The sequence below is a fragment of the Pleurodeles waltl genome, chromosome 7, assembly GCF_031143425.1.
Source record: "Pleurodeles waltl isolate 20211129_DDA chromosome 7, aPleWal1.hap1.20221129, whole genome shotgun sequence".
NCBI lineage: Eukaryota > Metazoa > Chordata > Amphibia > Caudata > Salamandridae > Pleurodeles > Pleurodeles waltl.
In genome coordinates, this window is record NC_090446.1 from 764,844,588 (window position 1) to 764,854,068 (window position 9,481).

The window sequence follows — 9,481 nt, forward strand, 5'->3', positions numbered from 1 at the left end:
TGGCGCGCACGGGCCGCGTCTACTGGGCCGGCGCTTGCGGCTGGTGGAGGCGGCGGGCCTGGAGCCGGGAGGTGAGCCAGGAGGCAGCAGTGGTGCGGCGGTGCCCTTAGCGGGGGATAAGACCCCCTGAAGGACGGGACGGTGGCAGGGCCTCACTCGTGGGCTCGGCGCCAGAGAGGGGAGACGGTGGGGCCCGCTGGCTGGGCCCGGTGAGCTGGCCTTTTGGAGAGGACGGCGGAGGCGCGAGGACCCCCCCCGAGTGACTGTGCTCTGCGGCGGTGATGTCGCAGGGGGCCCTGGACACCGGCTGGAGGTGTAAACGGCCTGTGGTGACCTTTGCCTGGCGCGGAAACGAGCTGTCTTTGGGAGTGGCCCCACGGAGTGCACTGCGGAGAAGAGGCTGCTGGCGAGGGGCCCGCCTCGGGGGTACTGAGTCCGGTGTTAGTGCGCAGAGGTCTGGCTGAATTCCTGGGCTGTAGCTATTGGAGGTCATAGATATGGCGACCTCCAAGCCCAAGCGAGACCGGACGGTAAGAGAAATGCTGACGGGGGGATGCCCGGTGCTGGGGTGGCCCCTGAAGATCCACCAGCCGCAAGGGCCCCTGAAGCAAGGAATGAGACATCGGAGGAGGAGGCGGCCCGGTTACGAAGGGCTTCCTCACCTCCCTGTTTGAATCGCTCCGCGGGGACCTGCAAGAACTCCGTAAAGATATATCGCATGAGGTGAAGGAGTTGCGGGTGGAGCTCTCGTCCCTGGGTGAGCGGATAACCCAGGTTGAGGATGGGGAGGTGGCCCGCGGCGAGGAGGTAGCGGTCCTGCAGCAGGAGGTTCTGCACTTGCAGGAACAGCAGGACCTCCTTCAGATGACAGTGGAGGACCTGGAGAACCGCTCGCGCAGACACAATATCCGCATTAGAGGAGTGCCAATCGGAGCGGAGAAGGATGACATTAGAGACTTCGTGGTGGTGGTGTTCCGTTCAGTGCTGGACCTGGAGGCGTCCCAGGAGATTGTCCTGGACAGAGTACATCGTGTGGGACCGAGCTGGGGGAGTCGGGGACCGCACGCCGGATATCCTGGCATGCGTCCACAACTATGGACTTGAAGAAAACATCTTGCAGCGGGCACGCAATACCCCGCAGGTCCACTTTAGAGGCCATCAATTGCAGTTATACCAGGACCTGTCGGTTCGGACCTTACAGCGGTGGCGGGAGTTTAAGCCTATCACAGAGCACTTACGTGCGCATGCTGTATCCTAAACATGGGGACACCCGTTCCGCCTTGTTTTCCACTGGGAGGACCAGCTTCGCCAGGTGAAGACGGTATCGGAGGCTTGCTGGATTCTGGGCCTGGAGGGAGATGCTCGGGGCTCGGACACGAGTCTTGGTCCGGCGGGAGGAGATCGCCCGCTCTGGAGGAGGAAGGAGGAAGCAGCAGCGCCCTACGGAGTCGGAACGGATACTGGAACGTCAGTCAGCAGTGAGCAGTGTAGCGGCTGGGACAAGTGCTTAGGCGGGGAAGGCAGGGTGCCATTGTTCAGCAAGGGGTCGCTTATAGCGCCCTTGTGTCCTTATGAGAGGGCCTGGGCAGCGGAGTCGGTGGACTTAACGGGCGATCTGATGTGGTTCTACGGCCCTGTGGAGACTTTTCCTCTTGGGGATGTGTGTGAGAGGACTTTTTTGTTATGAGCACCTGTTGTGCGTTTAGATATATGGTTGTATGCTTCCCTGCGGGTTTGGTCATCATGGGCCCCAATGGGTCGGTCATGTTACTTGGAGCGGCGGAGATGCTGTTCTGAGTCCCGGCCCCTCAGTGGATTCTCTCCCCCCCTGAGCGATTTTCTCCCCTTGATGGTATGACAATTAAGTGCTTAAGTTTGAATGTCCGTGGGCTTAACAACCCAACCAAGCGGTTAGTGATACTGTCCGCTCTGGAGAATCAGGGAGCCATATCTGTCTATTGCGGGAGACCCATTTGTTACATAGGGATACGTTTCGTATGCGCTCCAGGTGGATCCCTAGGCAGCTTTGGTCCTCAACAACTACGAAACATGTGGGGGTGTCAATATTGCTCTTGAGGACATTTGCAGGGGAGATAGTGGTGAAGGTACACGAAGTCCCAGGTAGGTTCCTGGCTATTAAAATTAGGCTTGGGGCCTTCTCTGCTACCATTGCTTCCCTCTATGCTCCAAATTTCCAGCAGGAGACCTTCCTGAGACAGTCAGTTTCCCCTATACTTAGTTCGCCTGATAGTGCCATTTTAGTAGGGGGAGATAACAAGATAACGAGCTTGACCGCTCGGGCCAGCGCTTTGGGCAGACTGGAGCCTTGTTGGAGATGGGGTGTCAATGGCTGGCGGAGTGTGGAGGAAGTCGCATCCCACACTCCGGGATTATTCCTTTTATTTAGCAGCGACCAAGACATATGCACGGCTCGATCTTTTTCTGGCCTCGCATGAGTTTTTGTCCGGGTCAGGGAGGCTACGATTGAGCCCAGGGCCCTGACTGATCATGCCCCTATCACGGTTGAGCTGGTCATGGAGATAGGTCGCGTTGGCACACCGGGCTGGCGCTTTAGAGACTCCCTGCTTCAGAGCGAGATAGCGGTGGACTTGCTTCATCATGCGATTAGGGATTATATCAGCTTTAACGATGAGGGCAGTACCTCTGTGGAGACTGTGTGGGAGGCGCTGAAGGTGGTAGTGCGGGGCGAGGTGATGGCATTATCAGCGAGGGATAGTAGAGCAAGGAGAGAGGTGAGGGAGAGGCTAGAGCAGAGGGTAGCTGTCCTGGAGCGTTCCCATAAATCCACTGGCGCGCCTAGAATCTGGCGAGAATTAGAGAAGGTACGGCAGCAGTTGAAACAACTGGACTGGGATAGGGCGGAGTACGCTGTAGCACGACTTAAGCACAAATACTATATCGGGAGCAATAGATGTGGAAAACTATTGGTGCATCGGCTGCGAGCGCAGCGTGCGGCGGTCAAATTGATTTGTTCTTCTTCAGGTGAAGAGGTCTGCACGGGCGATCAGATTGCAGAGGCATTCGCGGGGTTTTACCGGGGGTTGTACGCGGCGGATGAGTGGGATGATGCGGCCCTGGATTCTTACCTGGAGGGCATAGCAATCACTCCTCTTGGTGAGCGGGAGGCGTCCCTGCTGGACCAACAGATAAGGCCGGAGGAAGTTATATCAGCTATCTCCCGCTTAAAGAGCGGGAAGTCCCCCGGACCTGATGGGTTCACGGCATTGTTTTATAAGACCTTTTGTGTTGAGCTCGCCCCCCTTCTTGTGAGGCTTTTTAATTCCTTTCGGACGACGAGAACCCTGACGCCAAGTATGCTGGACGCTACCAATTCTGTTATACATAAACCGGGCAAAGACCCGGAGGAGTGCGCTTCATATAGGCCGATTTCGCTTCTGAATATTAATGCTAAATTATTTACGGGGATTCTTGCTTACCGCCTTAATACTTATATGCCGGGTCTTATTGATCCGGATCAGTCTGGTTTAATCCTGAATCGACAGTGTGGCGACAATACGAAGCGCCTTCTGCATCTGCTAGATAAAATTGATAGATCCCGCAGAGAGGCGCTTTTTCTCTCTGTCGACGCAGAAAAGGCGCTCGATAGGGTCCATTGGCCATATCTCTTACGGGTCCTGGAGCGTTTCAGTCTGGGCCTGGGCATTAGATCTTGGATCCAGTGTGCCTATCGGTCCCCTAGAGCGGCGGTCAGAGTTAATGGCGTCCTTTCTAGGCCGTTCCTGGTTGGGCGTGGGACCAGGCAGGGGTGCCCGCTTTCCCCCTTTTTGTTTGCGTTATATATGGAGCCCCTTGCACAACGCTTGCAGGACAGTCCCTTGGTTTCTGGGGTGAAATTTGGCGGAGACCACCATCTTATTACCTTATAAGCTGACGATGTTATTCTTACACTTGCGGAGCCTGCGACCTCTTTACCTGCGCTTATGGAGATGAGTTTAGCCAGGTTTCGGGATTTAAAGTGAATATGCAGAAATCTCATGTCCTTGGTCTGTCTCTGAGTGCTGATCACGAGGAGGATCTGAAGGCTCGATACCCCTTTATTTGGTCGTCCTCACGCCTTTCCTATCTCGGGGTTGAGTTGGCGACGTCTGCCGTTAAAACGGCGAGCGTGAACTATGCGAAGTTGGTTTGCGATGTACGGCGGGACCTGGAGTTGTGGGGGAGCCATAAACTGTCTTGGCTGAGTAGGGTGGCTGCGGTCAAGATGACAGTCTTGCCGCGAATACTGTATATGTTTCAGGCGCTCCCACTAGCCCCATCTCCTCGGACGATGGCCACCCTGCAATCAGCGGTCCTGAGATTTATATGGGAGGGTCGTTCAGCACGTCAGGTTTTATATCATCCCAATGGCAGTGGGGGATTGGCGATACCATGTCTTCTGAGATATTTTCAGGCAACACAGTTGCGCTTTCTTGTGGAATGGAGTCGCCCACTCACGGAGAAACACTGGTGTTTTATGGACCAGGCAGTGGCAGGCTCTCATATATGGAAGGAGCCTTGGCTCCGGCGCCGGCATAGGGCGGGAGGTCTTTATTCTTCCCCGATTACTGGAACAACGTTACGCGTATGGGATGCGGTTGCTTGCAGTCTAGGGCTGACTTCCTTTCCGTCCCCTATTACCCAGATAGGCACGAACCCTGACTTTGAGCTTGGACTTCATCTGGATGGCCTGAGACATTGGTATGAAGGGGGTTGTAGGAGAGTAGGAAGTCTTTTTGATGAACAAGGGGTGTTGTCCTTTGACCAGATGAGAGAGGCCTATGGCCTAGTGGAGGCGGATAGATTGATGTATTATCAGGTTCGACACTGGGCTCTCTTGCCAGCGAACAGAGCTCTGATAGATAGGCCTCTTACGCCATTTGAGAAATGGCTGTTCCTAAAGAAGGATGATAAGAGAATTATCTCTGAACTTTATCGGCTTCTGCAAGGGGAAAACCACCCGCCTAAGTCAAAGGGTCAGTTGCGATGGGAGAGGGAGCTGGAGAGAGAACTCTCAGATGAGGAATGGGATAGCATATTCTATAGAATACACCACACAGCATATAATGCAGCTGGGACAGAGACATCATATAAAGTCGCTTCATACTGGTATTACACTCCAGCGCGGTTGCATGCATGGAATCGTGATAAGTCGGACCTTTGCTGGAGGGGGTGTGGAGCTACAGGTACGCTTACGCATTTACTTTGGCACTGCCCCCAAGCTGCACCGCTATTGGGAAAGCATTATAGATGATATTGATGCAGCGTTCCAAGTTAAGATCCCGAGACTCCCCTTGTATATTTTATTGGGGTTGCCTAATTCCCTTACTTTTCCTTTATGGTCCTTAAAAGGGAGGCAGATGGCTCTAGCACTTAACGCAGCGCTGCAACTGATCCTAGCTCTCTGGGGTACAGATAGAGTCCCGACACGTATCTCATGGCCCCAGAAGCTGTGGTTTATCTTATCTATGGAGAAAATTACGCTAGCCTCCCAGCAGCGGGCAGGAGACTTGGGCGAGTTGTGGAAGCCGTTCCTTCGGATTCTCTTTGCAGAATTTACCGAGCTGACATGCCCAATCTACCGGAGAGTCTTGAGGCTGATTTGAATTCTTGGATGGAGGGCTGGGGGGGGGGGGGGAGGTTGGATGAGGGGGATGAGCTTGGACGATGCAAGGGGTCGAGGTGTGGAGAGACAGGAAGATGACATGGTTTCTCGGAGGGAGGCATAGTTGAAGTGTTTGCGTTTATACGTTTATGTGTGCTCATCTGTGGGACTAGCACCTTGGAAGACTATTGGACATTGCCAGTGGACACATGATTCTGCAACGAGAAGACTGGCTGGGTGGTTCCTCTGGGTGTGGTCTTTTGATTATGAGAGAGACTTCTGCATGAAGATATGAGATTGCTACTGTGCTGATATCTTGCTATTATGTCCCGCGATGAGCTGTGTTTGTATGTTTATTTTTTTGCTTTTTTTAAACACAATAAACAGATTTGATCCTAAACTGAAGAGAACTCATGGCAGTGCCTACAGCAATGCTCAAATTCCAGCAATACGTCTGGAAATCCAGCATTGGTAAGGACCAACAATATACTGACTGGGGTATAAAGAAATCATCAAGGCAGTAACCGTTCAAAGTTGTGCAACAAAGTAGCATGCACTCTGGCAGCATGAATAGAGAAGCATCACCTAAATTCAATTACATTTCTTTGCTCATCAATATTAATGCTGACTGACATCATTTACCCTATCGTTTTGCTTCACTGTACCTAATATCAATTACTATCACCCAAAAGAATGGACATTTTCTTGATTGAATTACTAGCACCCCACCACTTAATGGGATAACAATGCTTATCACGGGATTCCATTTCAATTTTCTGTTCTGGAATCGTACTTAATTTCATATGGCTATTACTAAACAGCAGTATATGGATGAAAATTGCACCTCACAAACTGTCTTGGTGCCACCTTAATTTTCATAATTTCCACACTAAACAAACCTTTGGCACAGCTGAATCGCTATTCCTTCATCATATGTAGTCACCTCATTTGTTTTCAAACCCTCTGGTGTAAGGATCCTTAGTATTCACTGGTGAAGTACATGTTCAGTGCTAATATTTGGTGTCCACAGAATGTCCTTGCTGAGGAAAGGTTTCAAATATTAACCTATAATAAGTGTCTTGTAAAAGGGTTTATCATAAAATAACATACTTAAATTGTGCACACAATCAGATTGTCAATTCTCTTCGGCACTGGTATATTTGGTGAGACTGAATTGTCATTGCTAGTAATATTATAAGCACTTATAGCACAATGCATTTTCTGGCCCGCTGCAGGTACACCTAATTACATAGCAGTTAACAAGCGTGTGTATTGCTGGAGTAATATCGGTGACATCATAAAGCGCAGGTCCAGCATCACTCAGCACTAGTCCAATATACCTCCCGGTTAGCGGTACACTAGCCACGCCTCTAGCACCTGTTCTTTTTTCCCAACTAAAGCACTCAGCAGCAATATCTTAACCCTTGTGTGCACTTTACTACAACCCTTAAACTAATTTTACAAACAAACATATTTTTTCTCCGAGCCCCTGAGGTTAAGACTGGATTGGCAAACAACACCCGCACGTACCTACTAATGTGTTTTTGCACGGCAAACAATACACCACCAAACCCAGAGTTAACACATCGAGCTGCGAAGCTTTCAATCCGGGGCTGTCACTCTGGGCTCCCGTGAATTATTTCTGACTTACCTAGATGCCCGACCCATCACTAACACAGCAAACGTCTGTCGGACTTTATGTAACCCCGGTAAAAGCTGGTTCTTTCTTCTTCGGTACTACAGCCTGACTACGACGTGAAGCGACCAGGCAGGCTCATGACACGGAAGCGGCAACTACGGAACAAACAGGTTCGTCACCGTGGCGGCCATCTTGAAATATTTTAGTACTTTAGCTTGCAACGCGTACACGTTTCAGCAACAATGGTTTCTAGATTATCTGTATAATATAAGATATTTTACGCATGTACCCGAAAAGTCTATACATTTTTCACTTTCGAATTGAAGAAATACAAAATCAAAAATGTGCTTTGCATTCGTTTATTTCTTATTGAAATAAATGGTGTTGCCACAAACCAACGGTGTTATGTTATATCATTTTATAATTTGAGGAAGTACCAGAACTCTATTGTATCTTGGCTAGTAGAATTACAGGAGACTTTTACACGTCCTTTTAAGGTTGACATCGATTTTGGTTAGAAATATGGTGGCCAGGCTGGCTGGTGGCAATACGCTATGGGAAGCCTTTTGAAAAATATTAACCCCTTCGCTGCCAAGCCTTTTCCTCAAGTGCCAAAGCTTTTTTTGGCTATTTAGGCCCTCATAACTTTTTGTCCACATAAGCTACCCACGCCAAATTTGCGTCCTTTTTTTACCAACATCCTAGGGACTCTAGAGGTACTCAGACTTTGTGGGTTCCCCTGAAGGAGACAGTGAAATTAGCCAAAATACAGCAACAATGTGTTTTTAAAACAAATGGGGGAAAAGGGCTGCAGAAGAAGGCTTGTGTTTTTTCCCCTGAAATTGACACCAAAAACGGTTTGCAGTGCTAAAATCACCACCTTCCCAGCTTTCAGGAACATGCAGACTTGAATCAGAAAAAAAAAAATTCCACACAATTTTGGCATTTTACTGGGACACACCCCATATTAACTATTTTTTTGTGCTTCCAGCCTCCTTCCAGTTCGTGAGATGTGAAACCAATGCTGGATCCCAGATAGCTAAACATTTCTGAAAAGTAGACAAAAGTCTGAATTCAGCAAGGGGTAATGTGCAGATCCTACAAGGTTTTCATACAGACAAAAACAGATGAAATAAAAAAAATATTGAAATTGAGGTGAAAAAATACAGCCATTTTTCTCCATGTTTTACTCTGTCACTTTTACCTGCACTGTCAGATTTTTCAAAGCAATATACCTTTACATCTGCTGGACTCTTGTGGCTGCAGAGATATATAGGGCTTGTAGGTTCATCAAGAACCCGATGTACCCAAAGCCAATAAATGAGCTGCACCTTGCAATGGGTTTTCATTCTGTACCGGGTATACAGCAATTCATTTGCTGAAATATAAAGAGTGAAAAATAAGTATCAAGAAAACCTTTGTATTTCCAAAATGGGCACAAGATAAGTTGTTGAGAAGAAGTGGTTATTTGCACATCTCCAAATTCCCGGGTGCCCAAACTAGCAAGTGAATTACAAGGCATTTCTCAAATAGACATATTTTTTACACACTGTCTTACATTTGGAAGGAAAAAATGTAGAGAAAGACAAGGGGCGATAACACTTGTTTTGCTATTCTGTGTTCCCCCAAGTCTCCCAATAAAAATGATACCTCACTTGCGTGGGTACGCCTAATGCTCGTGACAGGAAACACAACATGGACACATCACATTTTTACATTGAAATCTGATGTGTTTTTTTGCAAAGTCCCTAGCTGTAGATTTTGGCATCTAGCTCAGCCGGCACCTAGGGAAACCTACCAAACCTGTGCATTTTTTAAAACTAGACACCTAGGGGAATCCAGTATGGGGTTCTTCAACCCAGCGTTCCCCCAAGTCGCCCTATAAAAACGGTACTTCACTTGCGTGGGTAGGCCTAGTGCCCCCAACAGGAAATGCCCCAAAACACACTGTGGACACATCACATTTTCTCAAACAAAACAGAGCTGTTTTCTTGCAAAGTGCCTAGCTGTGGATTTTGGCCTCTAGCTCAGTCGGAACCCAGGGAAACCTACCAAGCCTCTGCATTTTTTAAAAGTAGACACCTAAGGGAATTCAAGATGGGGTGACTTGTGGGGCTCTGTTACCCAAAATCCTGTGCAAACCTCCAAATTTGGCAAAAAAAACACTTTTTCCTCACATTTCGGTGACAGGAAGTTCTGAAATCTGAGAGGAGCCACAA

The 9,481-nt window shown here is 49.2% G+C and overlaps 1 protein-coding gene across 2 annotated transcripts in view; it reads right to left on the minus strand.

The window, feature by feature from the left end:
• The window catches only part of CAMLG (calcium modulating ligand), a 122,109-nt gene extending 114,706 nt beyond the window's left edge, over positions 1-7,403 (minus strand). Inside the window, exon 1 of one of the 2 annotated variants that reach the window (XM_069199248.1) lies at positions 7,275-7,403. The gene's annotated coding sequence lies outside the window, so the exon portion shown is untranslated. Of the gene's footprint in view, positions 1-7,153 lie in introns of both variants that reach the window. The other variant, XM_069199249.1, reaches the window with a different exon arrangement.
• Between the last annotated feature and the right edge of the window lie 2,078 nt (positions 7,404-9,481).